General features: G+C 37.5%; 1 protein-coding gene across 10 annotated transcripts in view; it reads right to left on the bottom strand.

Annotated features, from left to right (window-relative positions):
* The window catches only part of myocd (myocardin), a 123,330-nt gene that overhangs the window by 85,632 nt on the left and 10,657 nt on the right, over positions 1–27,041 (bottom strand). For 9 of the 10 annotated variants that reach the window (XM_056771759.1, XM_056771764.1, XM_056771762.1 and 6 more), the window contains exon 2: positions 25,683–25,939. The gene's annotated coding sequence lies outside the window, so the exon portion shown is untranslated. Of the gene's footprint in view, positions 1–25,682; positions 25,940–26,442; positions 26,552–27,041 lie in introns of those variants that run through there. The other variant, XM_056771760.1, reaches the window with a different exon arrangement.

The raw sequence follows: 27,041 nt of genomic DNA, 5'->3' as shown, positions 1-27,041 counted from the left end.
CCATTAATTCTCACAAGCAAATTCTAAGCAAAACAACCTGTCTTCTGGGTCTGTGTCCCCTGCAACAGCAGACTGGCTGATTTAAATCCAGTTCATACAAGGATTTAAATGCATTTCTTTTGTCATATACTTGGCCAGTTTTCACAATGAAAATAAATCAATAGCAACTTGCACCAATACACTTCTCGTTGGGTAGAGAAAACCTCAACCAATGTTGACTCATATCGCGAGAGGCAACAGTCGGGAACATTTATCATGACAGTCTTGTGTTATATTACAAAGCACGACTATTGTGTTTTGACGACGTCAATGTTGGCCGCTGCCTCATAATCCCCGATTTCCTATGCCAGAGTCACAACTTTGCAGAGAGCTTGACTAATAGCTTTCTTTTCAAATGACCGCTTTGGTACTTGACTTCACAAGAGAGGCCCAAGCATGAAATTCAATTATGCGGCACACGCTCGGCGGGCAGGTCCAGAGCTGCCTGTGTTAATCCTCAGCATGCCCTGAGGATTTTCAACAGACTCCGCTGCCCCCTCCCCAACCCAATCTCAGTCCGAACCCAAATCCACTAAGTAATAGATAAGTAAACATATTTTCCTTGCGGTATAGCCCAGCAAAAACATTTGGCCTTTGTCTGCCCTAGAAAGTAGATAGTTGAGCATGTACTCAAGCATTAACATACAGCAATTTTAGTCAGAGTCACGTTTGAATGGACTTTTAGGATTAACCCCATAGGAACCGTAACATTTACTGTATTTACAAACTCATATACTCTGAAAGGAGTGCTTATTGAGCTGTTACATGCCAAGGGAATCGGCATGGGGATACGATACAGTGCTGTTGACATATCGTCCAGCTGTGATTACTAATATTGTGTTATCAATAATAATATGCATATTATATCATGATAGATAATTCATCGACAGTACTGTATCTGGATGACACTTTAACATTGCCAATGGTGTTTAACACCTGGTTGACATTTTGGGGCACTATCAACTAACTTTGAAAAGTTACAATGATAGTAAAAGGTCTCCCAGAATTCTTTGTTTTTCTAACATTCTTCTTATTTTCTTTGTTGTTAACAGAACAAAGAAATTCATACAGGTTTGGAACAACTTGAGTATGCATTAATTATGAAATTTGTTGGTTGCCACAGTGGTTACAGCTGCTCTCTCTGCTCCCCTAAAATCATATTTTTAGGTGGGATTCATTGACTAAAAACACACGCACGCACAAAATTAACCTAAAATCTGTCTTGCTAGTGGACTAAATCTATTATTGTCATCAATTATATATCCTACACTGATTTGATACATTTTGTTTTCATAAAGTACATACGTATATGAGCCTACAGATTTAATGGCTTTGATGAAATGGACTTTTTGATGCCCACCCATCACATTTAAATTTGTATTTAAATGTCACCAATTCAGTCATCTTTTATCCTAAGCCATCTTAACCCTAACCTTGCCTAGACTCTGATTACAATCTTACAGACAATACATTTTAGAGTGGTTGTTACTAGTTAATTGAACTTAAAAATATTAGTTGACTTGACTAAACTTGTTGTGTTGACTAATATTTTTAAGTTGAACTTATATTCTTTTACAGTGTAATATACTGCAATAATTATACTTCTAATGATTTAAGTACCACCACAGACCACTGTGATATTCACACTTAAAATAAAGTCAAAAACCACTGTGATTTTCGCCATTATTGCAATATGAAGTGGTTTGTTGCAAATGCTGTCCCATTAAAACAAAACAAAACTCAGATATTTGTCGTCTGATAGAACAATTTCTCATCTGAATTTCCCCTTCACAAATTATGGAACAACACCAGGGATGCCTCAGATAGATGACCACTGGCGCTTTTCCCTCACACTGGTAACTGGCCTGTGGTCATTACCGTTTCACTCATACAGAGTGAAAACACAGTCCCAGAAGACAAAGCATAGTCATGTCTGCTGCACTGTGGGGGTCAATGCACGGACCGCCAAGAAATGCAGAGGAGTTTTCCTCCACAGATCATGAGTGGGAACACTCTCTCCTGCTCTATTCCACAGTCGAGGGAGTCAGGCAACAGAGAAAAATTACTTTGTGTCCCATACCCACATACCACTTGCTGACTCCCAATAACTGGAGTTTGAGCGGATCCACAGTGTGTGCTGTACCGGGTGAAAACTGGAGCCGGATTCTGGGAGTCAGGCTTGTAGTCTGTTGTTATGACTTGATGACCCGTTGCTGGAGATTTGTGTCACTAGCAGGATGCTCCTGAGTTACTCATAAAGGTATTTAGTTTTTTATGTTGAACAATAACCAATGGCACAGTATCAGTGGGACAGGCTAGGGGGCACATTAAAAAAAAAAAAAAGAATTTTTGAGGCAGTAGACACCATTGTTGAACTTGTCCTTCCTATTTCTTATCTGATTCTTGAGTCTATGGGAATTCCCGTCCTTGAATTCCATTGGGAAGTATACCCACAAATCTCAGCTTATGTTTTGGATTTTAATCATTCACATCTACAAGTGATTTCGCCTTGTTGTGGCCTTTCACGCAATGTGATTGCACTTATTTTAGCTGATCCAAATGTAGCGATGCTGGAAGAGGGCCAAACAAATAATTCTTGGGTCGCGTCCAGAATGGTCAATGAGAGAAGTGAAGTGGGGGAAACCCCTTTTGAATACAGACAGCATTAGACAGTCAAACAACTGTGTATTATATAGAAATACTGACAGAGTAAGAGGGGATAGATTCATGTTGTTTTCGGTGTCTGTTTGTGGAGTGGCAGCTGGGAAACAAGCTAGGCTGATATTCTCTGGTTCTCCTGTGGGAGCCCGGCCCCAGATGGATCGCTTCAATGAACAGCAAACCATAGCGACCAGAATGCCAGCTTTGTCGCTCCCACTCCACAGAGCAGCCCAGAGAGACCGCGGGAGAGTACGCTCCATGAAATGCAGTGATTCATCAATTTTCCAGACCTGGAGCTTGAATTAGAGCAAATCAGGTCATCAATATGACATTTCAGGGCTCTGGGGAAAAGGTCTAGTTTCACACATCCATATTCCCAGGAAACCTAAAGTCCAATTTTGCTGGTTTGTTTAAGTTTAACGTATGTCAATATTTTTTTAATGACCCCAAGCCAAATATGTGACTTAGTCTTAAAATTAACGTCTCTATAGAATTACACTTCAATTACAATTTTATTAACATTAACTATTTTTATTGAAACATAACATTTATGCTAGCCTGTCCTTTTCTGAAAATATGCAGTACCTCATTAGATATTTGGGTCAGCACCTCTTTATAGTTACATTTTAAAGTTAAGAGCCCCTTTAATAAAAGGCACTGCCAATCATGTTTGTTTATACATAATGTGTTAACTTTGTGCATGGTCCCTTTCCCACCATTTTTCAATATAACTTTTTTTGGATAAAACTTTGGATGAAACCATTTACCAAATGCAAAAATGTATATTTGATAAAAATTCATGTTTTTAAACATTTAAGGTGCAATGTGCAAGATGCACCCCTCCCTTTCAAAGCACTACAGTGGCTGACAAATATGTTGTCATGTTTTCAATTTTTTGGGGACAACGTAGTTACGTAACACTCTGTAGAGCAGTTTGTCCGTAAAGGGCTACTGTAAAAAACAACATCGCAAATTCCATGTTAGGGGACCTGCGGAGTATGTAAATATAATTAGCTCATTCTAAGGTAATAAAAACATAACGCTTCATTATGTAAGGTGTTTAAACACATCTGAAGATGTTATATTGCATTACTGTCAATAGATCCTCCAAAAAGTTACACACAGCTAAAGGTTTAAGGAGAACACTGGTACTGTACCGTAGACAGCTTAAAAGCAACAACGTGGGCCAAAAGTTCTATAGAATAGTATTGAAAATCATTTGAAACAACCACTTGAAAAATAAAAACGCTGCCACTAAGCTCTTCAAACATCATTTTGGAAAGTTTATTGGGAAAGTGAAGTGCTGTGATGTTATAGTAACCTTTCTAACTCTTGTAATCCTGCCATTGATGGCTTGTCACATCATAAGCAAATACGCTGCCCTTCTCCTGAACTATAAATCATAACTTGATACACGGATTCATCTGGAAACAAAACTGCTCCTTTGAAAGTGCAGCGGTGGAGATTAAGTCCATGTCATGTCAGTGTGTGTGGGAAAAATATAAAGCGACAGTGAGTGTCACATGGGTCGCCCAGCTCCCAGAGGCTCTACCCACTCATAACCAAGTCCATCACAACATCTCCCTCCTTCTCCATTTTATTTATTCCTTCCATTACAAACGTCACTTTCTGCTCTGCTGTACTTGTGGCACTGAGTATTTTATGAGGCGATGTAATACTGTAAAGGTTCAGAAAACCTGCTTATGATTACATTGTTTTATTTTTTCTGACAGCTGTGTATACATCGATTATACACAAACAATTTGTAGACCTGAAGCAGCATTTCAAGACTGTGCACCTATTCAATCGGTTTCATTGATCTTAAGCGCACAAAAACACAACATCTTCTTACGCAGTAATATTTATCCATTCAGAGCAACCAAGCATGCGTATTAAGTTTTATTATGTTTTATATGGTATACGATAGTATCTCTCAAAATGTTTATAACATTAATAAATGTGTTTGTTTACTTTTCAATAGCTATTCTTGGTTCATTGTGACTTTGCACCTGTTAATAAAGAACTGGCACTGTTTTCTGAGCAAGTTCAGAAATAGCTTTCCCATGAGTTTGGGGTTTAAAATAAAGGGTTGACCAGACACGCCCCGGCTGCTGGAATGACTTTGTCATGGGAACATTTTTAAACTGTCTGTAAGAATTTAATAGCGTGAAGAAAAAATATTACAGAACGCGTAAATATCGGTTTGTTTAAGCACTACTGCCCTGTGGGATATGGTAGTATATGTATGGCACTGAACTTTAAATCTTGCAGACTTTGCCAGTGTAAAGATGCATGAAAATAAATAGGAAAAAGTCAAAACAAGAACCAAGATAATAAACAAGAAATGTTTACACGGCTGTCTGAGAATGAAGAGCTTAAACAAACAGTGACATGCGACAGATTGTGAAATAAACGATTCAACCATTAGAGATGTTACAGGAAAGTTACAGTGATAAGGATAAAACACACTAAACCTGATAAACATACCAGATGCTTCAGTAAAAGAAAAACATTAAATGAACAAAATGTGGCATCTGGGGTATTTCAGAGACGACGTTTAATGAAACAACAACTAAACATAAACATCAGATGAAACAGTTGCCGATGTTTCTGTTCCATAATCAGGAACAAAACCAGGAATATTGTCTGGGGTCCGGGACTTTTGATGTGAAAGTGGGGAAAAGGACCTTACCCAGAAAATAAATCTTAATACCATCTGCATGACACCAACCTTAATGCAGTTTATATTCAGTATTCTTAATCACTTAGTAACTCACTGTTATGCTCTGCACATGGAATCTAAAATCAAGCTCATAAGAAGTGAATGGTCCAGTCATCTTGTGTAATAATAAGTTTCCATTCTTCCCTAGAAAGGGAGTGTATTTACTTTGAGGTCACTCGAGATATGCTGGCGAGACAAGAGTCCTAGATTGTCATAGCTTGCAAGGCAACTTGGGTGGGCAGGTCTTGCCCAGATACATAGAGGCCTACAAGAGAGACCAGATAAAATGTGGAAATTGACAGATTTTATGCCAAATCTTCTTTTAATGGGCGAGCGCGCTTTAAAAGCGTGCTTCGCAGACTCGATTATTTATGTTTTTATGGAAGATCAGAATAAAAAATGGATGTAGATAGCCACCAAAGATATGATAAAAGCAATCCTTACAATGCTGGGGCCACAGAATGAAAAAAGACATAAAGACCCAGACTGTGCTTTATACAATGCTTTGCACTTCTACAGTGAAGAGATCTGGCTGAATGTTGAAAAATGATTAAAAAGAAGATGGCTTACATATCTACTCAAGAATAAAACAAGTTTATTGCAAAAATGACAAGTTAGGTCTGAGGGTTAGTTATCATCTCATTGTTCTTGCAACCCAAGATCAAATATCACAGTCTAGTATTTGATGTGATGGATTATGACATTACACTCTAAAAATGGCTAGGTCTAATTTTTAACCCATAATGCTGAGTTTAGTCCGTTGGGTTGTTTTGTGGAGTTGTTTTTCCACATGTTAAACACTTTTTGGGTTGATTTAATTTTCCAGGTGTTGGGTTAAACCCGTTGGGTTAATGTGCTGGGTTGTTTCTGGCCACCGCTGGGTTATTTGAAGAGGCTCGAGCACTTCCCGCCCTGAAGACGTTCCGTGTACAACATAACTTTATTTTTTTAAAAGAACAAAGGCAAAGCCACTGGTTGGAGCAATTTGAAGGTACGTTTTTTATGTTTAAAGCGAATATTTATTGAAATTTGTAACATTTTGTAAGGCAACAGTGTCTTAACGAACATTAGTGATGTCATTTAGACGATCATTAAGCGGCCAGTCAATTATATTGCCGTTTTAAACCAAACATTTCAAGGTTTGTGAATATGATGAAGGAAGACTAGTGTGGTAGCCTGTATTTAATGAGATGATTTGCTGAACATGTGATTTCTTAATGTATAAAGTGGTGTAATTCATAATGTCATTTCATTTTTTGTCTATAGTCAGTAAATCAAATGGATGCTTTTGTGAGGGAAAAACTCCTCGAGTGGCAGTAAACGTTACCCAGTCTTATTGACAAGTTTAAGATTGTTACTCTTAAACTGACTACAATGATTAACTCACCCTGACGTAACATAAAAGTTAGACCACATAACAAGTTAAACAAGTATATCGGAGTATTGATATTTTATCATGTGTTTTTCTTCTTTATAGATTGGAACAGACGTGGTGTAATTTCTTAACCGGACAGAATTAACGAAGCACTTTCCTTCTGTCCTCGCAACGGGAAATCGGAGGAAAATTCGGTAGGACTGCAGAAACAGTATCTCAGGCTTTTGTCATTTTGAATGGACAGGCTCTTGGAATAAACCATGCTGCTTTCAGCTGTTGATGTATATTTCAAAACATTTGATGTGTTTGATGTTAACTTTCCCGGGAAATGCGCTACAACCTGGGAATTTCTCAAGACTGTTGTTTTTCTGATGGAGGGGAATGAATCATCTGCTATTTGATTTCTTCACTGCTCTTTGCTTGTTGAGGAATAACTTAACTTGTATTTTTTCCTTTATGTTTTTGTAAGTATATGGATTTGTATGATTTATATACAGTGAAAGTATACATTTACAAATTAATGTTTTTACTGATTTAGAATTCAAATTTGACTGATTTACTGTAATGCACTTCTAGGTGGTTGTTACAAAATTTGCAACTGGTTCAAAACGCGGCAGCTCGAGTTCTTACACGTACAAAAAAGCATATAAGCATATAACCCCGGTTCTGTCAACCTTGCACTGGTTACCTATAAAGCATTGCATTAACTTTAAGATCTTGCTTATTACCTATAAAGCCCTACATGGTCTAGCGCCGCAGTATTTGAATGAACTTCTATTGTATTACAGACCTCCACGTACATTACGCTCTCAGGCGTCCTGTCAGTTGGTAATACCTAGAATTTCAAAATCAAGTGCAGGTGGTAGATCCTTTTCTTATCTAGCGCCTAAACTTTGGAATATTTTTCCCTGCACGGTCCGGGAAGCAGACACACTCTGTCAGTTTAAATCTAGACTAAAGACTCATCTTTTTAATCTTGCATACACTACACCTCCATAAAATTAATCCTAAAAGGATTTAGGCTGCATTATTTAGATCAACCGGAACCAGGAACACATCCAACAACAAATGATGTACTTGTTGCATCAAAGAGTGCAGAACAGTACTCTACTCTCAGCCAGTCTTGTCTCTTTGTTCCAAGGTTACCGCAGGATGCAGTTCATGCCCAGACCTGATGGCAGAGCTGAGAATGGGAAGCGGTGACCTAACAAGAGCTAAGAGGATAGAGCTGGATAAAGGACGCCACAACTTTTTTTTCCTACAACTTTTCAAATGCTATTAGATTGTTAATGATAATCTTAAATCCTTAATTTTTATATTTTTATTAAGCCTTGTTGTGCAAGCACTGTTGAGCTTGTGCAGAGGCAGCAGCTTTTGCCAGAGGGGAACTGGAATCCCCTGGTTGGGCCTGGGTTCCCCTGAGGTTTTTTTTCTCGATGGGAGTTTTGGGTTCCTCACCACCGTTTGCATATTGTTTTGCACTATCTGCCTGGCCGGGGGGGGGCTGCTTTAGAATTCATACTTCTATTCAATGTGTCTCATGTACAGCTGCTTTGTAACAATGAAAATTGTAAAAAGCGCTATATAAATAAAGTTGAGTTGAGTTGAGTTGAGTTGATTCATGAATAATTGTAATAATTCACTGATAATTGTTCTAATTCACATGTGACATACCTCTGTTGCAACATGTAATTGTGCAGAATTGTATTAATTTGTGTAATCTATACTGCTAATGTTTGATGCTAGCCATATTTTTTTATTTTATTTTTATTTTTGTTAATTGACAATTGTTGCTATACATTGTGGAGAATGTTAATTAGTAATTTATAATGTCATTTATTTACATGTTATCTATAATGTTTGTTAATGTTTGATATGAAACATTTAATTTATTATCCATCCATCCATCCATCCATTTTCTACCGCTTATCCGAACTACCTCGGGTCACGGGGAGCCTGCGCCTATCTCAGGAGTCATCGGGCATCAAGGCAGGATACACCCTGGATGGAGTGCCAACCCATCGCAGGGCACACACACTCACTCATTCACTCAAGCACTCACACCCTACGGACAATTTTTCCAGAGATGCCAATCAACCTACCATGCATGTCTTTGGACCAGGGGAGGAAACCGGAGTACCCGGAGGAAACCCCCGAGGCACGGGGAGAACATGCAAACTCCACACACTTAATTTATTATAATTAATATAATTAACAATAAATATTTTATTTTATTTGTGCAAATCTATAAATATTGCTGTTACACTCTAAAAATGGCTGGGTTATTTTTAACCAATACCGCTGGGTTGAGTCCGTTGGGTTGTTTTGCTGGGTTATTTTTCCACATGTTAAACACTTTTGGGGTAGTTTTAGTTTTCAAGGTGTTAGGTTAAACCCGCTGGGTTAATGTGCTGGGTTGTTTCTGCCGCTGGGTTATTTGAAGAGTCTTGAGCGCTTACCGCCCTGAAGACGTTGAGTGTACTTCGCAACTTTCACTTTTACAAAGAACAAAGGTGCAAAGTTACTGGCTGGAGCAATTTAAAGCTACGTTTTTTACGTTTTAATTGAATATTTATTGAAATAAGCATAATTTGTAACGTTTTGCAAGGCAACAGTGTCTTAACTAACATTTGTGATGTAATTTAGACGACCAGCAACTGTTACCTCAGATCACCATTACAGATAAATTGACCTAACATAGTCCTGTGAAGATGCACGAAAATGATGTAGTTCGGAAAAGCGGGAGAAAATGGAATGGAATGGAAAAATTTTTGCTGCACATGTGGTTTCTTAGTGTATTAAGTGTAATTCATAATGTATTATACATAATTTATATGTCTTTAGTTAGTTTTATTAATTGACATTTGTTGCTACCTATTGTGGAGTATGTTTATTAGTCATTTATAATGTTATTTATAATGCTTGTTAATGTTTGATATGAAACATTTTCATTTATTATAATTAAACTGTTTTCTTTTAATTATGCAAATCTAAAAATATTGCTGTTACTGGGTGTAAAAGTTGAAATTTTTATAGTTTATACAGTCAAATAAAAATTATTTTTTTAAAAACAAATGTCAATTGTCTTGATTGACAATGAAGCACAGGAGAAATCAAGAATAACCCAGCAAAAATAACCCAGAATTAAACACATGAATAGTGAAAATGACTACATTTGGAGTTTTTTTCATTAACCCAGCATGCTGGGTTAAAATGTGTAACCCATTGTGCTGGGTTACTTTAACCCAGCATGTGTTCTGTCCAATATTTACAAAGCGCTGGGTTGCAAATTGAGTTGTTTTTAAACCCAGCCATTTTTAGAGTGTATGCCATTCAAGGTCATTAAAGTGAGCTTTTTTTATGTGCAAACTGTGGTCTTTTTTTATTCTTTTTTTTAAAGCTCAGCAGGTAGAGAACTGCTCAAACAAAACCACGGTTGTGTGTTTGATTACCTAGGAATTCACCAAGATACTTTTGTCAAACATATCTGTCAAATCATCTCAGCATCCCTTTTCCCCACTACATCCTATGTGTTGCAGTAAAATACACCTTTTTGTGGATATATGGCTTGACGTTCAGTCAACGCTTTCTGCTGCAGTACAGCACCGACTTTATCTTCTTCCTCCTGTCAAACTCTTTCCCATGGATCTTAGACACGCCTGTAGCTTTTTCCAACCACCTGAAGAGCATTATTCTTCCCAAGATCTCACTGATGAACATCTGCACTTTGTTTTTGATGGTGTTCCATAATACTGTACGTCAACAGTAACCCTCGGCTCTCAATAACCTTTTGAAGGCGGGGCTAAGATTTCTACATGACCCATTACGATGGGGTTCTGCTCTTTGACTTTTCATTACACAGCACAGATTTTATGAACAGTCGAACATGAGATGTGATACATGGCTGTTTCGACCCCTTCAAACAAAAGCTTCATTTGAATCCAAAGCACTCCAAACCACTAAATCATGTTTCTGCTGAATCTAGTTCAGCTACCTGACAAATCCAAAGGCGCTCGCTGTCTCCAGCACATTGGAATGTTCCACCTGTTTATCCTGTATTCTCTTACTATAAACCACTCCCGAGGAATGGTTTTCCTCTCTGGACAACAAAACTAAATATTGTACACTGTGTATATGTGTTTAGATTACTGTCAAGCTCTTTATGATCCCTGGAAAGGGGCATGTTTTTATAATCAAGATTTTTTTAACCTTCTTCTGTTTCATCTGTGGGTTGCTTCTAAATTTTATTTGTGACAAACACATATGTCCATTTGAAATATAAATATATACAATCTGTGTCTTATGGAAAAGGCTGTACATTATGCTTGGCACACCATGTGGACATGGATAACGAACAGATACGGTCCGGTTTTACTTATTTAGAATGAATTAGAAGACAACTGTGAACTCTCTCTAATGTTCAGCCAAAGCCTTCAGTTAACAGCCATCATTTGTTCCTCTATAATGTCAGGTTGTCAACCCTTTGCTCACATTGAAGCTAAAGGAAGATGTAACTGGGGATTTTATGCAGTCTGGGGTTAACAAGAAAGTAAGAAATTGGGGAATGTGAGATATCACACATATGGAGAAAAAATATGGGGATTTCTTGCTGGTGTTGTAGTTTACTGCTATGAACCTCATGATGCCAAATGGGTAGAAACAAAACAGCTCTTTAAGATCAGACATTGAAAGTATCAGCTGACCTTCATTGTAACTGTCATGAACTCTGGTGTGAGACATGGCGTGAGAACCCAAGTGCAGGCAGACGACAAGGCGGATGAAGGGGTTAACAAATGTATTTATTTAACAAAGACAAAAAAGCAAAACAAAACCCACTATGGGGAAAACAAGACTGGGTAAACTAAAACAACACAAGAACACGGACTAACTCAACTAAGAAAACAAAGACTTGACACAATAAACTAACACTTACTAAGACACGTTGGAAACAGGAAACAGGAACAACAACTTGGCATAACATTAACAGGACCGAGTACAAGAACATGTACCTCAAACAATGCACGAGCAACGAGACAAAGAAACATGAGGACTCTTTATAGGGAAGGTAATTAACACAAACTAGGAAACAGGAGGGTTGGGCAATGACGCGACTTGAGGAGAGTATGGAAGACCGCAAGGGTCAAAAATATCTCTCCTCACATGAAACAGAGGATTCTGTATGATTCCACCTCTAAACCAAGAAATACCTGACAAGGAGAGGTGGAACCATGACAGTAACAACACAAATGAAAAAAAGATCTGGGAAACAATCATGTTTGTAATTCTGTTGCGATTAATATAAAAGATATCTTATTGTTTTTCTTTGATATTTATACTTATAATGTTGATAACACTTACAGTAAAATGTAAAATATTGCGACCAATATACACTCCTGAACAAAATCTTGAGACCGGAGAAAACATTCCAAGTATTTAGTATTTCTTGCTGGTGGATCGTAACCAGGTTGTAAGTACTGGTTCAAAAACAAGAAACAGGCGCAAGAGACAAAAAATAGGGAGTAGGCAATTTATTGAAATTTGCATTTAATCTCAAACAGGCTGTTCATTATCTTAAGACCATAGCCTCAAAAAGTTAAAATCTGCACAAAATATGGCAGTGACACTGTCATGATCCGCTGATGGCAAAGGCAAAAGGGCTTTCTGTCTTTGACGAGAGTGTCGCCTTTGTGCAGTTGCATCAAGCATGCCGAAACGAATGTTTGAAGTGATCAACGAGAACGGTGGGGCTACTCACTCCTGAGTCCATTTTTGACACTTAGTTTAGAGTTTTTTTGGGCTATGGTCTTAAACTTTTGATCAGCTGATGAACAGCCTTTTTGAGTTTAAATGAAAATGTCAATAATTGCCTACTCTCGGTTTTTTGTATCTTGCTCCTGTTTCTTGTTTTGTCATTTTAAAGCAGTACTTACAACCTGGTTACGATCCACCAGAGAGAAATGCGAAATATTTAATGTTAATGTTTCCCCTGTTTTACGATCCACGATCAACTCGAGAGGCAAACACATCTGCGAGAACGTAAAATGGCGCTGGAAACATCCCGGGCTGACGCTCGCAAAACTGAGGTAAGTTTTCGACGTGATTGTAATACCCCTACCACTTCTACTCCGAGTGTTTATTTGCACAGAGCCCAGGCTTCAAGAACACGACGAGCCGAAATGAATTTCACTCCTGCACCGGCACACACACGGCGAAAGGCGAAATCCAGGACCGGATCGATGACCTCTCCCCCACCGCCGCCACTGGTCTTTGAGATTTTTACGAGGAACCGCTTTGCCGCCCTCTACGAGACGAAATCCAACGCTGTGGTCATCGGAGACTCAATCGTCCGGAACGTACGCGCTTCCTTCAATGAAGGTAAGGTCCGCACTCACTGTTCTCCTGGCGCCCGTGTTCTCGATGTCTCTGCGCAGGTAACAGCGATTCTGAAGAACCATGCAATAGTGGGAGCCGTAGTTCTGCACGCGGGGGGGAATGATGTGAGAATGCGGCAGTTGGAGATCCTGAAGAGGGACTTCAGGAGTCTGGTCGATACTGTTCGCAACGCATCGCCCACGGCGAGGATCATCGTATCAGGGCCGCTTCCTACTTACCGACGGGGGAACGAAAAGTTCTGTAGACTATTTACGCTTAATAATTGGTTAATGTCATGTTGTATTGAACAGAAGCTGCTCTTTGTAAACAATTCTGATCTGTTCTGGGAGCGACCAAGGCTTTTCCGCCCCGACGGCCTGCACCCCAGCAGCATTCGAGCGGAAATTCTGTCCGACAACATCTCAAAGATACTACGCACCATTTGACTAGTAAGTACAAATTTTAACCATAGTCTGTGTTCCTCTCACCCACCTGTTAAGAATGTTACTGCTTCCAAATGCATAGAGACTGTGTCTGTCCCCCGAATAATACAACCAAATAATAATTTATTTAAAAGTCAGAGAAAAAACCTTATCATTATTAAACCAAAAGACAATATATTTTATGAGCAAAACCAACACCTAAAGTTTGGGCTACTTAATATTAGATCACTAAATCCATAGGCACTTATTGTAAATTATATGATAACAGACAACAGTTTTGATATACTATGCCTTACTGAAACCTGGCTTAAGCCAAATGATTATTTCGGTCTAAATGAGTCTACTCCACAAAGCTACGGTTATATTCATGAGCCACGTCCGGTTGACCGAGGTGGTGGTGTCGCAACAATCTTTAGAGACTTTCTTACCGTAACTTGGAGAACAGTGTATACATTTAAATCATTTGAAATGCTTGCGTTGAACATAACTGTTCCAAACAAACGTAAAAAAACATTGGTCTCTCTTACATTGGTTACTGTGTATAGACCCCATGGGCCTTATACTAATTTTCTGATAGAGTTTGCAGAATTCTTATCGGATCTATTGGTTAACATCGATAAAGTACTGATTGTTGGAGATTTTAATATCCACGTAGATATTGCTAACGATCCATTAGCTGTGGCGTTTAAAGAACTACTACTCTCTTGTGGTGTAACTCAATACATCAATAGACCTACTCATCGACTTGATCATACTCTAGACTTGATTATATCTCACGGAGCCGATCTAACCAATATTGATGTTATACCTCAAAGCGACAATGTTTCCGATCACCATCTTATAACATGTACACTGCGCACTGCAGAAATCAGTTGTATATCTCGTTATCGACAGGGTAGAACAATCACCTCAACTACTAAAGATAGTTTCGTAAAGAACTTGCCAGATCTGACTCCTCTAATCACCTTTCAAACTAATATAGAATCGCTCAATGACATGACCAGCAACATGGGCACTATTTTCTCTTATACATTAGAAGCGGTCGCACCTCTGAAGTCAAAAAGGATTAATGAAAAGATCATAGTACCATGGTATAATAGCAACACTCACGCCCTAAAAAAAGAAACGCGTAAACTGGAGCGAAAATGGAAACAAACCATATTAGAGGTCTTTAAAATTGCATGTAAAGAGAGTGCAAGCTGTTACAAAAAGGCACTCAAAGCAGCAAAAGCCGAGCACTTCCGTAACCTCATAGAAAATAACAAAAACAATCCAAGGTTTTTATTTAGTACAATTGCTAAACTAACAAACAAACAGACTCCTCCTGACCTGGGTACTCCGCCGCACCTTGGTAGCAATGAATTCATGAAATGTTTTACTGAGAAAATCGAAAAAATACGAGACAACATAGCTAAAACCAAACCTCCAAGTGTGTCGGAAGAATTAGTTTCAACCGTCACCCAAAAAGAAAAGCTGGAGTATTTTTCTCCTATAAATCAGGAAGATTTAATTAAAATTATTGCAACATCCAAACCGACAACATGCTTATTAGACCCCATTCCGACTACTTTATTAAAAGAGTTACTACCTGTTGCAATTGAGCCCATTTACAACATTATCAACTCGTCAATTAATCTAGGCCATGTCCCAGGACCCTTTAAACTGGCTGTAATTAAGCCTCTTATCAAAAAACCAAACTTAGACCCCAATGAACTTGGAAGCTATAGACAGATTTCAAATCTCCCGTACTTGTCTAAAATACAAGTAGTGTCAACTCAACTGTGCACCTTCCTACAAAATAATGACATGCACGAAAAGTTTCAGTCTGGCTTTAGACCGCATCATAGCACTGAAACTGCCCTCGTTAGAATTACAAATGACCTTCTTATTGCATCAGATAAAGGTAACATATCACTCTTAGTCCTGCTTGACCTTAGTGCTGCTTTCGATACTGTAGACCATAAAATACTATTAGATCGTTTACACAATTATACCGGTATTCAGGGACAGGCACTACAATGGTACAGATCTTACTTAACAGACAGATATCAATATGTCCATTTAAATGGGAAATTGTCAAAATTCACGCAAGTAAATTATGGATTACCTCAGGGATCGGTTTTAGGACCCTTGCTTTTCTCCATATATGCATATATGCCCCTCGGCAACATTATTAGAAAACATGGAATTAGCTTCCACTGTTACGCAGATGATACTCAGCTATATATCTCCAGATGATTCCTTTAAGCTATCCAAACTGGCAGAGTGCATCGAAGACATAAAACATTGGATGTCTAGTAATTTCCTCCTTTTAAACTCTAGCAAAACAGAAATATTACTTATAGCACCAAATTCACGTAAACAGAATATCTCCGACTACAACCTGCAAATTGAAAGCTGCACTGTTACTCCAACAAATACAGTTAAAGACCTAGGCTTTATATTAGACGGCAACCTGTCATTTAAAAATCACATCTCAAATATCACAAAAACAGCCTTAGAAATGTTGCCAAATTACGAAATATTTTATGTGTTGCTGACGCAGAAAAGCTTATTCATGCATTTGCGACCTCACGACTTGACTATTGTAATGCTCTACTTAGACACTACTTACAAAGCCTTAAACGGTTTTGCCCCTACTTACTTAACCGAGCTTTTATCCCGTTACAACCCATCACGCTCTCTAAGATCTCAAAACTTAGGACTTTTGATCACACCTAGAATAACTAAATCCACCAAAGGGGGTCGAGCTTTCTCATACGTAGCACCTAAACTCTGGAATAGCCTTCCTGATACTATTCGAGGGTCCGACACACTCTCCCAATTTAAATCTAGATTAAAGACACATCTTTTCAGCCAAGCCTTCACTTAATGCATAGTTAATGAACAGCAGCTACGCTAATCATTCTCTTTATTCTCTTTCTGCCTCTGCCTCGGTAGGCCCATGCTGAGATAGGAAGAAGTTCCACCATGTCCAGACGACCGACAGATGCCTATCCCCAATTTGAGATTACGCCAGCTACAGCTGCAGACTGACTGACCATCCCAGCTCCATCTAAGGCAATTCCACCACCAGCCAAGAGAAATATGACCAGCGGACCATCCCAGCTCAGACCAATACACCCCCAATCAAGAGCAAAGACGGACTATTTGTCTTATTAATGCTGAAGTTACAATATTTGGTATTAAATGCTAAAACTTAAATCACATGTCAGCAGTTTGAGTGCAGCTATGACACATCAGAGGGGATCTGGCCCTCCCGGCTGAGCCTGGTTCAATTATGGGAGTTTAGGTTCATCGCCACAGCAGGGCAGTGTTGGCCTGCTCACCGGGAGACTGCATTTATTTATTTATTTAGAAATTAGATATCATTTATTAGAATGATCTTACTCGTTGTATAAATACCATGCACTGTGCTGTGTTTTACCTTTTCTGTTTTTCCTGTGTGCCCCTGTAAAGCTGCTTTGAAACAATACACATTGTGAAAAGAGGTATATAAATAAACTTGAATTGAATTTTAAGATTTTGTTCAGGAATGTATTTGTGAAACAAGTTTACCATTCTCTAGCCTAGGAATGGGTCTCATCATTTTTTACTTCAAGGATCCCCCATCATCCACAACATTATTTGAAGGCTTCCCCACAATTCTACCAAATAGAATATTCTGATATTCCCAAAATGATGTATTGTTTTTAAAATAACTATACATTAATATATATATAAACTTTAAATTGTTTAAGATTCTATTAATGCTAATTTTGTTTAAGGTTATTTTGAGGTCCCATTGAAAGTATGTCATGGGCCCTGGCCATTCGTCACCTAATTCTAATGTTCTATCTGACATTTTTGTCAAAATTAAGTGATTCATATGTCTTTATTTTGCTTACAATTTGCATTCTGCTTGTTCTTTAAGTTGTGAACATTTTGGGACTTTTTATAAAACTAAAATGCTATGTCTAGTATAAATCTAAAATGATTCAAAAAGGGTCTATTTGTGAGTTACTTTGAATACACATAAGAGGATCAAACAGAATCAGCTTTCTTTGATCCCTATTTTAACTTATTTTAATTTCTTTTTTTTATTACATTTACCTTGCATTTATTCAATTGGCAGATGCTTTTATCCAAAGCGACTTACAAGTAGGAGAGCACATAAACATTTTGTGAATACGCTAAACAGTCCCTTTAGTTTAAAAGGCCATGCTACTAGGAGGATTAAAGCTGGAGTAAGCAAGGGAGAGAATGAACAACAATAAAAAAGAAGACATGATTACTTATTGGTTAGTCAAATAAATGCGGAACAGGTATGTTTTGAGCTGTTTTTTAAAAGTTGTGAGGGATGCTGCAGTTCGCGTAGAGGCAGTAAGTTTATTCCACCAAAGGGGAACCGAATGAGTGAAGGTTTTTGCAAGCGATTAGTTCCTCGCTGTGATGGAACAACCAGACGTCGCTCATTTTTCATACCGAAGACGACGAGAGGGGATGTAGACCTGGAGCAGGTTAAGGTAAAGGAGCGAATGATTTGCGATAACATGATGCGGGCGGCAACTGGCAGCCAGTGAAGTGAAATCAAGAGGGGTGTTACATGGGTTCTTTTAGGCTGATTGAAAACTAGACATGCAGTTGCATTCTGGATCATTTGCAAGGGCTTGACTGAATTGGTTGGAAAACCATTCAACAATTTAGTTGAAGGGGTCTAAATTACAACAAAAACATTTCAGCCAAACTTATGTCTAGACCTAAAGACATTTTACCTGTCCAAGTTCATGTAGAATAAAGTACAGGTTTACATTTACATCTACACAAGACAAAATACCTAGCACTGCCTTTTATGCTTAAAGTTAAATTTAAAATTTAAAATAGACATGGTTAAATGCCTATTTTTTCATGAAATATTGCAGCGATTATTGTAAATAGTTTATCAATGTGGGTAATTCTGTTTTTTTTTTTATTTGTGTGCCCTCATAATCTTTAGTTAAAATCTGAATTTCCTTCCTGTAATGACTATCCATCTTAAATGGCGTATGATAGACGGCTTGGGCAGATCACCCATTACCTACTTCCCTTCAACTGTCAGTCTGCTGCCAGTTCCATAGTATTTATTTTCCCTAAATATGGCAGCAAATTGGGGATGAGATCTGTTTGGTCAATGACATTCTTCACAATACATTTCTCTGTGTTTAGCCAAACAAAGAAATTTATAAAGGTTTGGGACAATCTTAGGGTGAGTAAATCATTTTTTGGTGAACTATCCCATTAACAAATTTGAGAGGATTTTGCATTTAGAATACATTCAGGGTCTCTGTCTTTACTTTGTCAATCTTGACTCTTTTTTGGTCAAATGTGTTACATTGCACTTACAGGATTAGACTGTAGCTAGTTTCAGACAGCATAAGGGGCCGATCAGACAGAACACGTTTTTTGCTGTTAGATGCAAATATTTTGAAATGTCTTCAGTTGGAAGGGAAGTTTTGTGTGCTGCTTATGTACACCGGGCACCTCGCATTTTTGGCAGAGCGCTCTGAGCACCTGAAGTTGAAAAGAGGTGGGCCTTCCGTTATGGTGATGGAAATTTACAGTTGCTTGCAACATCCAGAGAGTTCAATGATGAAGGAGAAACTTGTGCTGGCTGACACAGGATAATGTGGAAGTGCTGAACAAAGTTTCTTAGAAAACATACTGATAAAATGTACAGATTGTATGCACTGTAAAAGGTGTACTACGTTTTTGTAGCAAAAGGCATGCTTCTTATCTCACACAAACAAGCAGCCCCTTTAACTGATAACCCCAAAGACAAACATACTTTTTTAGTATCAGATTAACATTTTGGTCCAAACATGCTATTAACATTATAGGCAAATATACTGTATAAACAGCAATGTTTTGTAGCCAAGTAGCTTAATAGCTGGTGGTATTGCTCTGATAAATTCAAGATAAGCAGCATGATAAAACCATTCACCTCATTTCTGTCATGATGTTTACATCACTGTAAATACAGACACATGCCAACAGCAACAGCTCTGCCTTTATGAAGGAACCACCAGTCCCACAGTTCACAGTGGACCTAATATATTTTTATGGATTCACATTCCCGGGTCCATCATGCAATATGATGTGCTTGTTTTGACTTAGAAAAGAGACTGCTGAATAACCAGTAGAAAAAGGAAGAAGGACTTTGCCAGTTTTGAGGTCGCCATTGTCTATGATAATCATCGTAATCAGAGTTCAACGCGATTACCTTTCATGTTTATGTATCCCTCAATACGTCTGGCCATTTGATCCCACAAAGCATTTCTCCAACATCTTATTGCATTAGGTGACAAAGATAACAAGCTGTCATCATAGGTTAGGTTTTATTAATCTCTTTCTTAATAGCTTTAAGCAAGAGCGGCTGATAATGTTGGCATGGACAGTAAAGTCAGGTTTGAGAAATGAGATTTTTATCATTTCAGGGCTGAGCATCTGCTAAAGCCGTGTTTTTTGGTCTCGAAAGTATCCTAAAAATTCACAGACTTAAAAAAAGCTGACATTTGGAACACTTTGGAAACTATGCTCTTGCTTGCATAGGCTGATATCATCAGATAAGCACGCTTGTTCCCATGTGATAAGAGCTACCAAACAGTTTAGTGGGAAATGACCACAAAATGGTGTTTTGAATTTTTTCTAAACCACTCTGATGACAGCCAGTGTTTACATGAATCGGGTAGCAACATAATGTCACACAAATGTTAATATGCATCTTTGCGATAACCAAGATTATAAGTAGTACATTTGTAAACATTGATTCATTACGTTCTTTTTTTACAGAATTTACATATAGAACATAAGCATTTAAAATAAATGGTGCTTCTCAAACCAAACGCTGTGTCCTCGAATCACTGTTGCTTCGACTGCGGACATAGAAAGGGGTAAGTGGCGATCTTTTATGGTCCATGTTGGAAGGTGATTGGTTAGGTCTAATCCTGTCCCCACGTGCCCAACCCCAAACTTAGAAGAGAGAAATAATGTAATGGACCACCACAGAAATGCTAATAAACTATATAGTAAAAACATTAAATTACTGCAATACAGTACATGAGGATCATATATTAACATTTTGATTCGGAAGACCACATATCAACACTTCATGTATCCTTAATAAGAGGCCAAATGGAAGGACATCAATCTGAGGGATCCTTCACATTGAGATGCCATTTGATGACATGGGAGCTGGAATATATAGCCTGTGGATTTCTAAGTACTTCCGTGGATCTTTAAAGCACACATATATTCAACTATTTTTTGTTAATTTTGCCATCCAAAAGAAAAATACAGTGGCATACATTCATGAATAAGTCAAATAACGAAGGTGGATTCTTGAAAAGGTATAAAATGTCAAATTGATCAATTGCTATTTTATTGGAAAAAAACAAAGGTTTGTCATTTACCATTAACATTATGAACTATGTTTGCTTCAAATTTGTTTCAATCGTCCAAATAATAGACTGTTTGTTTAGGATCAATCATGACAACTTGCCCGATGTAGTTTTCTCAAGGGAACTGTATCTTTGTCCTGGGCAAAACTTTAATAGCCAAGGATGTTCTACCCTGGAAAAAATTGCTGGAGTTACAAATTTGACAACTTGACTTGTCTTCTTTATAATGTGTATACTTCTTAATGATAACCTTAAGCTCTTTTCTTTGAACTGTATCCTTTTTTACTCTGAGATATGGCGTGTTTAGAAACCAGTTTAACAGAACAGTTCAATAATCCTTTCATATCTCTCAGCCATAACTGTGGTCACAAAAGAACCAAGTGGCGTTCAACAGGAAATATCATCTAAGCCACTGGACCATGAGGTCATTTGTTGCCATAACAGTTATTAATCCTAGTGGTCAGCACTGGACATTGTATTTCAGATCTAGAGCTGCCAGAAAATGTAGAGGTATAATGAGTCATGGATAGTCGACAGGTCTGAGGTCAGAGCAATTAAACAAATCTTTGTTGTAAACTATTTATGATGTTTTGCAAAACATGTTTTGCTGATGTTTTGCATCTGGTTACATTAGATATTATATCTAGGTCTTAAAATGCAAAACAATGCATTTGACTATTGTTTCCACTTAAAGATAATGCTGATTCAAATAAACAGATATGAACTAATATGAACAAAGTTATGGAGTGGGCTGGCAGGACTCTATCTTTATATACAGCTATGAATTGGAAGAATGTGAAAGTGACTTGTTTAGTTAATCTTTAACTATGCCAATACCATGATCTGAGTACATATTCAGCAGGTTTCAGCATGTTCAAAAGACTATGATTCTGTTGATGGTTAAATGCTGGCATTTATTCAACCTTATATCATTCAAATCCTTTATATGACTATTAATTCTTTGGAACACAGAAAAGATATTATGCGAAATGTGAGTGCTTTTGTGTCCAAACAATAGAAGTTAATGGGGACCAATGTTGGTTGTTTAGCAATGTTCTTCTAGATATAATCTCCTGTGTTCTCCAGTAGAAAGAAAGTTTTGGAGTGACATGAGAGTTAGTTAATGTTAAAAGAACTCTCATTTTTGGGTGAACTATCATTTTAAGTTAAAGTTGATTCATTATGCATTATGAAAATCTATTTTCATATTTTGTCATGAATAATTTTGCAGAAAAATGACATACTTCAACCATAAAAAATGGCATATTCTGTTTATATTAAACGAACAAAAAACATTCCAACTACTGTAGTGGTCAGTACTAAAAAGCTAAATAACATGCAGGTAAAAATGTATATTAAAGATCCAAAAACATAAAATCCACCTGACAAATCCTCCCAATGCAAACTGTTTAATAGAGTAATCAGACAACTCCGAATTGAGGCACATGATTATTCTCAATATTAGATTTCAGTAATTGCAGATTGCTGGAAAAATCAGGCACACATGTTTGCGCTTTATGGGCACTGAACACAAACTACGAAAGCCCTTCACGGAAATATGCATGATAAATAGGAAAACCCAAACTGTATATGGAAATGCAATAAGTACACAACTGTGTTTCCAGTGAAAGGACTGAGAACATCTGCAAACTTTCAGAGTCACAAAGCTCAAAAAAATTTAGGATTTTTTTTTTCAGCAGGGCAGCTACATAATGTTAAGAATATCTTGTGAAAGTATAAACTTAAGATTTTGATTTAGTTTGACTAAGGCCATGTCAAAGACTTACAGTAAATCATATTGAAATAAATGGTTAAAATCAGACTCTGATGCTCGTCACTAATAACTAGATTTTTCACACACTGGGTCACACTTATGAGTGTAAGTTGTGTCTATTGTTGACATTGATAGTTAACTATAATAATTAACAATGAAAATTTGTGCAGTTTTATCAAGCACCTGTGGCACCTATATTTCGCTGGCAGTGTCTCTAGCCTAACTTTCACAAGGCTTGTAAGGAGTTCTCATCTCTTATCATCTAAAACAATTATGAACATTGTAGTATAAGTTGTCTCTCCCTTTCTCCCTCGTGTATTGATTCAATACACAAACTAACGTTTGTGAAGCTGGCTAGTTCGATACAATTAAATATGCCAACAGTCACAATATGACTTACAGTTATGTTAATGATAACCAATATGCTTGTTTTATTAAAGACTACGCAGTGGTGTTAAAAGTGGGGTGAGTTATAGTCAGAAAGTATAATACACCGGCGAAAAGTGTGGGCAATTCATGATCTCCTTTGGCTTCATATCTTCCGGTTGCACCAAAAGTCAGTGTGTCGCACTTTTCTGACACAAAACGATGTTTTTACTGATCCTTGCGCTTTTTGAAGTGGGTATTGATTAAATGCTAATGATGAGGTTCCCAACAGAAATGTCTATACATCAATGAAACAGTAAGTGATATAAATAAATAAATTGAGGTAAAAGTGTTGGTTTAGTCCTTGATTTTAAGTTTCAAAATGGTTTTGTTTTTAGAGAAACCCATGACTGAAACAGACTTCCGATGGCACTAAAAGAGTTAAAGCATTAACCGGGTCACTGTAGCTTTCCTAGAATGTTAAAAATGTAGTTGCTGTCAAATTAAAATTGTGAACTTGTGTAAAGAGTTCTGAATGTAGTTCTGAAATTGTGTACATTATGTTTGATTGCTTATTTTTATAGCATCAAACTGGAACAACGCATTTGCCAATTTGGCAAATTTACATTAACTGTTAATGTGTATTGTCCTTGATTAAATAAAATAATAATCATCATAAAATAAAAACTAACTAGCCAAACAACACTTTTAAGTAGCATAAAAGAAGCTGGAAACTTCTCATACCTGTACAGGTTTTCCTATAAAACATTTTCAAATAAGCATGTACCATCACAAAACTTTCTAGTGCATTTTAACGTTTATTTATACTGTGAAGCTTAAATTTTTTTCGAAATGTTAATTCATTCCAGTTTTTCTTTTTATTTGAACAGTTCATACAAATTAACCAAGTCATGGTGTATTCTATTATTTATGTAAATGTACGTTAACGGCGTTAACGTGGTGCGTTAACATGATAATTTTATCGCGCGATAAAAAAAATGTCGCTGTTAATCTATTCTCAAAGTTGGGTAGGGAGCTGGGTCTATACTACGCAAGCTATGATGAATTTCACCTTGATATTTTAGCGCGGATGTATACCTATCTGAATTGCACTGTACCGGGCGAGAACGATTACGCGTCATTCACGCCGCCTCATCATCCCATGACCAGGGCTTCATTCGCGCGATTCGCGCCGCAAGTAGGTCTATCGCGTCTTTGCATTGATTTAACACGTAAATCACTCGCGCTTGACCCGAACACAACATAACGTTACTGTGAAATTACCACATCAAACGTGACGTAACATGGATGCAGTTTTGAAGCCGCCGGGTTTGCTTCAGGGAAAATTTATTTTTAAGAAGCTTCCCAATGGAAACATCGACAAGACTAAGGTTGTTTGCACCTTGTGCAATGCGGAATTGGTTTAAAAAAAACTTTGTCTCAACAGGTAGTGGTCTAGCTTTAGTTAAAACCAGTAAATTTGTATTGGCACCTTATGTATTATGGCTCCTGTATGACATATCGCTTGTTGCTCCCCAACTCTTTGAAAGTTGCTTTGGATAAAAGCGTCTGCTAAATGACTAAATGTAAATGTACTGTAGGAGCTCTTCCAGTCTCAAGTACCACCTAAACGCAAAGCATCCCTTAGCTAATGCGGAAGTAAACACAAGTACATCTTATTGAACATAATTTATTTTCATCACCAATTATCAAAGTAGAACAGCTTTCTCAAGCAGTTTGTGATGCATTTTGGAAACAGGAGATGAGCCCCTGGTTTAATGCGCCACCTGGTTTAAGACACCCGTTCTCAAAGACTTACTTTTAGTCATTATTTGGGTAGCACACATATTCTGAATGAATTCAAATCAGCCTTTTTAACCTAGATTAATTCCAAGATTAATTCCAAGATTAATCTAGATTAATCTAGATTAAAAGAAATTAATCTATGCCCACCACTAATTTTAACGCTATATATCTAATTGCTTAAAATACAGTGAAATATTAATAAATTCTTCAACCATATATTCTAATTAGAATCCAAAAGATATATTTGAAATCATAAATATTTATGATATATATTTATATCTTTACAAAGGAAAGAAATTGGATGCGCCTTGACCTGAAACATAATCCCCTCCACATCTCCCCCCCACGTCCAAAACTGACACTAACGGGCGCCCTATACGTTGAAATGGGACGTGACCAAGCCTCATAATTTGACGAGTTGAGAGTAGGAATAATACGAATGTGTTAGAGATGTTGTACTATTCACAGAATTGTAAAATACTCTCAGGTATTTTTTTTTTCAAAAGAGAACAATTCATTTTAATCCCTGTCTTAAATCTTGCCATGAGCCATACCTTTTAAACAGAAATGACAACAAACAATTTTTCTCCAAAACTATTCTCACATCTCCAGAAGTATTAACGTATAATTAATATCTACAAGCTGGGTATTGATCTTAATGAAAGGCCCTCTGGATTATAGTGAATAAGCCATACGTAAAAAGCCATACCTGAAACGTCTCAAGGAACCACAAAAGCGTTTCGTATTGTCATGTTGGGAATACTGGGGTGGACAGTATGTATGTATCCCTCAGAAGAACCAAATGTGTTGTGGTCAGACAGCTTTCCTTCGTTCTGTCAATGCAGTGCTCTAAAGTTGTCTAATTCTGAGATTTCCCAACACGTCCTGGTGGAGCAACGACCACATCACCTAAGGTTCCTCATCATTCTGTAAGAAGTTCTGAAGATGTTAAGAGCATCTGCATATCTGTGAAAATAAAAGAAGAACGTTTTGATTCAAGATGTTATTTTAGGGTTCAGTAAAAGCCATATGAACAAACTTCAGTGTATAAACATGTGTGGTGGGGGTACAGATCCAGGATCAGCGCCTAAGGCATATAAACCACACAGACAAAGCAGTCGGAGAGCTAGTTCTCACTGTAATAGCGTTGTCTTTTCTTCATGTTGCAGAGTCAGACTCAAGCGGCTGTAAATTGTTATTGAGTGCCTCACATGAAAGAGATTGCATCTTGATACACTGCAGTCTAAGAAAACAGATGTTTTGCCATTGAGTCCTGCAACTGCATAATGGAAGTTCATATTTCATGTTGATCGTTGTGTGCTAGCACGATTTGAAAAAGAACAATATCACCACCCAAAACCCGAAGGGCAAACAGGACCATTCAAAATGTGATTTCAAAAATATGCATGGCTGATTTACCACTGATAATAGCAAAGCTTCAAATGAATAAACCATTGCATGAAACTTACGATTTGGATCATGCTGACGAAAAACTCCCTCAATATACAGCCATATCTAATCCAGCCTGTTGTTGTGTGTGTGCGTGTGTGTGTGTGTGTGTGTGTATGTGTGTGTCTGTATTCAGGGAATGAGATAAAGGGGAAATGTCAGAGCTATATTTCACTTTAGACAGGGGGAAGTTGTCAAGTCAAACTGCGAGTGTCATGCTGATGCAAAAGAAAAAATGTTTTGTATACATGTATTGAGATGGTGTTTTATCTACTTTACATTATAACTGTGTAATGTTTTAGATTATGTGACTTCAGTTGTGACAGCAAAAGAAATACATCTCTGTACAGCATATAGTCCTCGTGTGCTTTCCCTTCCAAATATATTTGGATTTATTTTATAATTAGTTCGCTAAGTCTAATTGGACGAAAACATTTTTAGAGTGCTGATACAAGCATAGGGATGCTGTTGTATCACTCTGAACAACACTTCCTTTCTTGTTCTGAAATCTTGTTCTTGTACATGACATTTTTAAATAAGTAAACAGGGATGCATATATGCGTCTTAAGTCTTTGGCATAGTTTTAAACACGGTTTTTCTCTTTCGTTTCTCCCTATTT

Source organism: Triplophysa dalaica, chromosome 17, assembly GCF_015846415.1.
Source record: "Triplophysa dalaica isolate WHDGS20190420 chromosome 17, ASM1584641v1, whole genome shotgun sequence".
In the NCBI taxonomy this organism is placed as follows: domain Eukaryota; kingdom Metazoa; phylum Chordata; class Actinopteri; order Cypriniformes; family Nemacheilidae; genus Triplophysa; species Triplophysa dalaica.
The sequence above is the reverse complement of the archived record's forward strand: the minus strand, read 5'-3'. Positions and strand labels throughout refer to the sequence as shown.